Below are 8,782 nucleotides of genomic sequence, written 5' to 3'. Positions count from 1 at the left end.
TGCATGCAAAGAAACATCTGGATCCCCAAAGGAGGGGAAAATGTATTTTAAGCTAAGAGATAATTTGGAACAAACGACCAACAATAACAACAAAATTATCCAACATTCTCTTCACTGGAAATCACAGTCTTTCCGTTTTTCTAAAAATAACTTTGTTCAATTAATTTGTGTATAACATATAGTATCTTTTTAGGCAGATTTTTTTCCCATTTGCATCTAAACCTGACACAAACTTTCTTTGGCCACATCCTTTATCTGCTGAGTCCCTATGATGTTCCCTGTATCTCATCATCAATATAAGTTAGACAACCTTAGATTGTCTTCCATACATTGGTTTTAAAATAGCAGTTTCCTCTTTAATCCAACATCATACAAGCTCAGCTCTAAGATGCATAAAATCAATTACCCTTTGTCAAGTCTTATCTGGGAGAAAATTCTGATGACTGGAAGGGAGTAAGAAGCAGTAGAAACACGGAATGTCAGTGGGAAACAGCAAAATCAAGCTATATAGTCTTTGGCCAATACAAAGTTAATAGACATATCATCAGCGGGGTAAGGTCTTCAACGTAGTTGAAGTTGAAGTTGATTTATGGCCCAGAGCCTCTATAACTCTGCCTGGTGCTATATACCTATGTTTATGTTCCTGCTGACTTCCAAGGGTACTGTGTGATCTTTTGCTGAGTTCAGTATATAGTCTAGCGGCTGTACATCCACATGATCAGGAACTCAGACACCCCAGGGTTCCAGATCATGTTGAAGACCTTCATATGTTTTGACAATATACCCAATGTCTTTTTCTGCAAAGAATTGCATGAATGCTCTAATATATGCAAACAAAGCAAGATGGCTAGAGCAGAATTTTGAGGTCTTTGTTTTATGCTTCCCTTAATTACATTGATCCTTTCTGGCAGAGGTGTCAAACTGGCGGCCTGCAGGCCGGATGAGTCACATGCAGGCCAAGCCCACCCCAGCTCCGCAAAGGCAAAAAACACCATGATATGTCACATGACCCAATTGAGTTTTATACCCATGCTTTCTGGTATTTGTCTGATCATGTAAGACTGTAAACTGGGTGGAGAATGAGGCCACACTTGCAAGTCACATATCTTAATCCCCTCTGAATTTGCTCATAATTGTAATACTTCTAATTTCATGGCTGGCTGTGGAATTCTGGGAGTTGAAGTCCACACATCTTCAAGTGGCCAAGGTTGAGAAGCATTAAACTAAATCCAACACATCTGGAGGATACTAGATTGGGAGGTAAAAGTTTGGCTCCCTCAAAAGAAAGGGACCTTAGGAGAGGGAAGTGAAAAGGGTAAGGGGAGGGACTGGAACCTCTAGGGGCAGGTAACTTGGGTTCTGAACACAAACCTTCAGAGAAGCAGTAGAGTTAAGGCCAAGCTGCATTCCTTGTGTTCACTATTAATCTTCATAGACAGGCAAGGACTAAATGAAGGAGAAAACATGAAAATTATATCCAGAGAAAACAGAGGTACTACTGGTAAGGAGAAAGCTGGACTTTGAGGTAAAAGTGAAGTCTCTTTGTTGAGGTTTCATTGCCCCAGAAAGAGGAGGTTCTCAGCTTGGGAATATTCCTGTCACCAGATTTGCAGGTGGCCATTATGACAAGGAACATATTTGCACAATTTTGATGGATGCAGCTACTGTGACCCTGCTTGAGCTGAACAGACCTAGTGACAATTATCCACACCCTGATTACTACTGCAGTATACTTTATATGGGGCCACCCTTGTAAACACTTCTGAAATTGCAATTGGTCTAAATTGTGGCAACGAGATCTTTGGCTGATATACAAGATGCACGAATGATGATCTCTATACTAAAAGATCTGCACTGGCTATCAAAAGCCTATCGGCAGCTTTAAACACCCAGATAGTAGAGAGGGCTGATTCTCTGCAGGACCCTCTGTTCTGCTATGAACACTGATAGAAAAATCACTCAGCAAAATGCCAATTTTTCAAAGATAGCAAGGTTACAGCTACCTGTACTACAGTCTGACCTTTTTCTTGCATTCAGTAAAGTCAAGATCAAAGTTTACAAGATTACATAGATCTTATATAGAATATTGATAAAATAAAATTAAGAATGAACTCATTTTATAAAGATCCTAAATACAGGCAATAATGATACAAGATAACAAGAAGGGAGATATAGATAAAGGGGTCATTCAAAGTACATGCCGTATGAAGAGACATCAGCAGCATAATGCAGCATCCAGAATTAATTATTATTCTAACAAGTTGATCTTATACGGCAGACATGTCAAACTTGCGACATCACATGACATCGCACAACATATTGGAGCTTTTTCACCATTGCCGGCAATGGGGTGGTCACTGCTCCAGTGTGATGAAACCGGCCCATGGGCCGGCAGTTTGACACCCCTGTTATATGGTATTTAACTGTGGAAGGAGGAGAGATAAAAAAAGTAGTCACTATATATTCTGACTTTGAGTTAAAAACGTCTTCTTTTAAATCAAGTCAGATAGATAACTCAATAGAAATGATTTCATAACAAAAATATATTTCAGTCAGAAAGATTACTTGCATTCATGCTTGTTACTTCTGGAAAATACATCTTTTGTCCATTCCTATAGGTAAAAGAATGATGCTCTCTCCCATACCATCTTTATAACGGTGCAGGCTCATCGTGGTGACATCTGATGGCCCATGCTTCTTTCAGACAAAGACATTCCAATCTGGCTTGTGTCCAGGAAGTCTCCCAATGCCCTTTAGAAACTCCTCCCACTGACCCATCAACAAACCCAGCATTTAACCCAATAACTGCCAGATATTCTAACATACTGATACATGCTCACTTGTTAGGGTTACATAGAGCTATACGGTTCAGAACACTATACATCCTTGAATCTGCTACATTGCAGTAAAGACATATATTCTGTGTACATTGACAGAACATTAGTACTACTACTAAAATGAGCAACTAAAGAATACATGTCACTTTAGTTACAAAATATAAAATTAACCACTAAAACAAGCGTAACTATTTTTCTATTAAATTTTATTTCATCTCTTTGCTGAATTTGCCCAGTTATATAGATGAGCAGGAGAGGCCCTTTTAAAGATCTTGCTGTGCTACAGGAATAATTGTGGAGAATTTAGAAAAATACTTTCTCTGCATGGCTACCAAACTCTGGATTGTACTTCCTAAGATATCTTTGGGTCCCATTCTTCCAATTTAGGAATAGGTTAAAAACACATTTATTTTCCAAGTTTTCAAATGTTTACTATTTTTAAGAGCAATGTCAATGTTGATTTTAATTTTGTTATTAAATGCATTTTTTTATTTCTGGATTATGTACAAACACTAAATCAGGATATAAATTCAGCTGCTTGTATTTTGTCCCATGTACCCCCATATGCTGAAGATCCATTTTCGTCAGCAATCCTCTGCAAAATCCATTTTGAGGTTGCAGCAAAACTGGAGCATGGTTGACTTGAATTGTAAAGCTGTTACCAAGTTTCTGAATTTGTAGCACATTTCATTATCTCAGGGACTGACCAGGTGCTCCTGACATGCCTCAAAATCTCAAGAGCCCCAAAGCTTCCATTTATCATGCACTATGGAATGACAATAATGCACAAAGTGAGCTTGGGAGAATGTTTGTGGTCTGGGGCATTGTAGGAACAGTGTTAACATGGTTGCAGCTTGTTTTGTCTATGGATTCTTTCTTAATTACAAACCGTCTATGTGTTCATGCCCATGCACATGTAGTAGAACTCAGTGAGTTAGATAGCCATGTTTTATAACAGGAATCAGGAAAAACAGACCAGGAGCTGGTGTTTTTTTTTAAAAAAAGAAGTCTGTTTCAGCCTGCTGCTCAATGGCTAGGCATAATAGCCAGCTGATGCTTAATTGAGAGGCTGTGAATAAAGGTCAAAGAATCTTTGAGACCTTCTCAGTTCTAAGGGGAAATCACTCGACTTATAGAAAAGGAGGTGGAAGAGATTATATTTTGCAAGAAGAGTAGCACTGGGCTCCTTGGAGTTGATAATGGGTCAAATAGAACAGAGCATAAATAAGCCTTTCCCATTCCATTGAGGCAGTATTTGACCTTGAAGCTGTGAGAGAATTGTTCCCAGCTCAAAACAAAACAAAACAAAAAAAAACCTTTAGCTGTCTACAAGCAGAAGCCACGTATTGTTCTCAGAGAGCCAAAGAATCATGGGGCTGGAAGGACCTTGGAGTTTTTCCAGTTCAATGCCCTACCCAGGATGGGAGTCTTCAGAACATCTCAGGCAAATGGTTATCCTACCTTTGCTTGAGAACTTCCCATGATGTAGCACCTACAGTGCAACTCCGACTTTAATGGGTCTTGCAGTCAGGAAATTTCTCCTGTTTTGAAACTCCCTTTGTAAAATTATATCAATTGGCTCTTGTCCTATCCTCAGAAGCAATGGAAAACAAAGCAATGTCTTCCTTGTGAGAGGCCTAAAAATACTGAGGTTTTGCTGAAAAGTATTGCTGTTTCTTCTTCAAGTTAAATATACTCAGTTCCTTTAACTGTTTTTCATAGGATTTAGTGTCTGAGCCCCTGACCATTCTGGTTGTTCTTCTCTGTACTCTTTCCAGTGGTGGGATTCAAATATGTGAACAACTGGTTCTCTGTGTGGGTGCTGCTTCTGGAAGTCCATTCTGGGCCTGGGCTACAAAAAATTAGCTATTGGTTCTGCCGAAATGGTGTGAATCCCACCACTGACTTTTTCCATTACTCAGCATCCATCTTATATTGTGGTGACCAGACCTGGATACCAGGTGTAGTTTGAACAACACTATCATAGAGCAGAACTATCACTTCCCATCATCTCAACATTGCACCTCTGTTGATGCAGCCCAAGATCGCATCAGCTCTTTTAGCAGCTGTAGTATTGTTTTCTAAGATGTCCAGATGTTTGTTACAAGCATTAGTGTTGAGCTACTTATTGTCTATTTGTTCTTGTCATCCTATACCTGTCATTTGGTTTTTCCTACTTAAATGTAGAACCTTACTTTTCTCAGCACTGAGAAATACCAAATAGAGCCAATGTTCCAGGGGAGAGGAGGGAAGGGAAGGGAAGAATGTTTGTGGTCTGGAGAGGGAAAGGAAGGGAAGGGAAGGGGGATAACCAGCCACATATTGGATACAGTTGTTCTTCTTTTCCAATCTTCTGGTTTTTCCCTATACTCAAATAGTCCTAAGATTGCATCCCCCGATTTGTTCAACATATAGTAATGCACTCTATCCACTGGGGAAGACCTGAATTGATTCAAAACATCTGGGTGGTCTCTCACCAATTCCTTACCTACTCTGACTTGAATTTCTCTTCTGCTTTCCCCCCCCCCCCCAGACTTCTGACAGTTTGGACCAGATTGTGATTGTGGCTGTCGTCAATAGTCTAAAGCAGCTTGCATTTTATTTCTTTTATCCGAATAAGTAAACAATCAGCCCATCAGATAGGAACTCTTAGCAGTTCCAACCTGATAATTTGCCATCAACATTTTGGTGGCAGTTTGTTGTTTGTGCTGCACACAGCAAGATAGGGCAGCTTTTCCATCTGGCAGGCCATTTAATGTGACCTGGGCTGGCTTGTCATGGTGATTAAATTCCAGCACCATCCAGCATATGTCTGTGATGCTGCTGGTTGTTTTTATCAGCAAATTTAGTGGTGGGGGGGGGAGGAATTACACTGTTTGAAAATTCCTTGTTTTTGTTTGTTTGTTTTCATTGTATTGAGGCAGCTGTTCTTGTTTTTAGCATTATCACTGCTGGTAGAAAGAGCAAGCCCGCCATCTATCTCAGCAAGCCCACACAGCTCAGAAGCATTGGTTTTCTCCATCTGTGAGAAGGACCAATGTCAGGTCTGCTACAATTTTTCAACTGATCCTCAGGCAATTCTTCTTTCCTCAAAAAACCCAACAAATCAATCACTCAATTTTTATCCCTTGCAGCTCAACCATTTTTCTCCCAGATATAGCTTTGCTTTGAGAGAAGGGTGAAAAAAAGGTACACTTTTGCCAGTATCGCCCACCCCCTCCAACCATTTACCTGTCATTTTTCAGATAAAGAACTGATCTACCATAAAAAAGTTTTCAGCATTGGCTAAACCTTTTTCATCCCCCCCCAACCCCCCCCCAATCTGTGATCCAACATTCAGAAAAAGGTGTGGATGTGGGTAGGTATCGGTGTGTGCATATATCTCAGCTGAATGCAAACAGCCTTTTGAAGGACCATTTCTCTAAATTTCCCCAACTGAGCTAGCCTGAAACTGTTTCTAAAGTGCCGTGAAGAACCTACATGCAAATGCCTGAAGCACGTCGCAGTTGTGAAAATTTCGCCAAAACTCTCTCCTCCTTTGAAATAGTTTATAAAACGAATTGCCTTTCAATTCTGTTGAATGAATCCTGGTAGGAAAAATATTCAGAAGAATTTCTCTGCTCAGCATCTGCACTGCTTCCAGAGGGCAGGTGATAAATATTTCAGGATGTCATCTCTGTCCATAGGAGAAAAAAACAGATTTAATCCAAAATATTTTGCACACATAACTTTTAAAGAAAAGCTGCTATGGATGAAGTAAGAATGGTAGATGCAAAGGTCCAAAGCTGTAATTTTCCTCTCTCAACTCTTAAGTGTCAGGGGCCATGTGATACCATAAGCAAAACAACTCTGCCCTGTCTATTCAGAAACAAATCCTATTGAGCTCAATGGAAGTTAATGGTTGGCCAAGTTGTGAAACATTTCCAACAAAGATTGATAAAGTTGAAAGGACAAATGCTATATACAGTTCAAAACTCCCTTCTTTCCCCAGTGTGAATAATAACACATTTTAGGCACAATAGCAGTTCAGAGTTGTACTGGATGAACAGCTGTCCTTTGCACTGTACCTATAGAAGTGCCATTCACCCAAGGCAGTTGCATTATTCTGTCCCAGCTATTGGTTCCAACAGAAACACCAGATGATAGGAGGGCAGAATGCAGACAATCAACATTTGCAACTTCAATCAAGGACCATTACGTCATTGCCAGATGCAGTTGTCCAAGGAGGAGAAGTACAAGTCTTGGTTTGATTAAAAAAAAAGAGAGAGATTTCAAAATGGATTAGCTTCAAGCATTTTTCCTCTCAGACCTAATGCTGCAATATTTATTCACTCTTCTTCCCTGGGAAATGTTCAAGAGCAGTTTTAGGCTGCACCACAGCCTAATACAGATACTAATTTTCTAATTTCTTCTATATTAGTAAAGCCCACCTTGACTAATGCTCCAGATTTGAGTATTACATTGTAAAGGTGACAAGAGTCTTATTTCTAAAGACCAACTTACCCCTATTGATAATATGGCAAATGATTATTAGATACTGAAGATTGATTGTTATTGACTACCAAGAGTTGGGTTCAGCTTCTCTTGTGAATATCCATCAATGTAATAATAATAATAATAATAATAATAATAATAATAATAATAATAATAACAACAATAATGATGATGATGATGATGATGATGATAAAGTTGGAAGGGACCTTGGAGGTCATCTAGTCCAACCCCCTGCTCAGGCAGGAAACCCTATACCATTTCTGACAAATGGCTGTCCAGTCTTCTTAAAAACTTCCAGTGTTGGAGCATTCACCGCTTCTGGAGGCAGGTTGTTCCACTGGTTAATTGTTCTAACTGTCAGGAAGTTTCTCCGTAGTTCTAGGTTGGTCCTCTCTTTGGTTAGTTTCCACCCGTTGCTTCTTGTCCTACCTTCAGGTGCTTTGGAGAATAGCTTGACTCCCTCTTCTTTGTGGCAGCCCCTGAGATATTGGAACACTGCTATTATGTCCCCCCTCGTCCTTCTTTTCATTAAACTAGACATACCCAATTTCAGCAAACGTTCCTTATATGTTTTAGCCTCCAGTCCCCTAATCATCTTTGTTGCTCTTCTCTGTACTCTTTCTAGAGTCTCAACATCTTTTTTACATCGTGGTGATCAAAACTGGATGCAGTATTCCAAGTGTGACCTTACCAAGGCATTGTAAAATGGTATTAATACTTCACGTGATCTTGATTCTATCCCTCTGTTAATGCAGCCTAGCACTGTATTGGCCTTTTTTGGCAGCTGCAGCTGCCTTATTCTTTGGATTATCTCTGAAGTCTGTTAGTGAAATTAAGTCAGATAAGTCAGATGAGTCAGACTTATCTGATGTTAAACTGCTGTCTGATATTTCAATACAGTACTACTGAAGATGAGTAGTTCATCAATGTCTCTTCTAACACGTTGTTAAAAATAAAAATCCTAAAAATATCTAACACACTTTGAATTTGGAATCAAGATGCAAATAATTATAAAGAATTATATCAGAAATTATGTCACCACTTCGATAAGGATCAAATAGCAATCAAATATGAATGTGATACAAAAAAATAACTCTCCAAAAAAAGATACCCAGATTTCAAGAATCAAGTAAAAATAATCAAAATCATCCTTTCCATAAAAAATATGATTTAACATTTGGTATGATTTTTGTTCATTTTGAACAAGACAGTTTTATACAGTTGTAAGATTCTAAAATTGTTTTATTTTATATATATATTCTACACTATAGTTGTCAAAAGTCTGTAGCATATATTCTTTTTTACCCAATCCTAAATCCAGTGGCATTGTTTGTTTTAGTTCACCCAAGTTATTTTTCCATTTTAGGGAGTTGTAGTATCACAAAATCTAAAAAGCCTCAAAGTCATTTCAACAGTACAAACATTATAAAGTTAAGGATTATTAATACAGT

The sequence above is a fragment of the Crotalus tigris genome, unplaced genomic scaffold (genome assembly GCF_016545835.1).
Source record: "Crotalus tigris isolate CLP2741 ecotype Arizona unplaced genomic scaffold, ASM1654583v1 scf7180000018537.1059022, whole genome shotgun sequence".
In the NCBI taxonomy this organism is placed as follows: Eukaryota; Metazoa; Chordata; class Lepidosauria; order Squamata; family Viperidae; genus Crotalus; species Crotalus tigris.
This window is presented reverse-complemented; position numbering follows the sequence as displayed.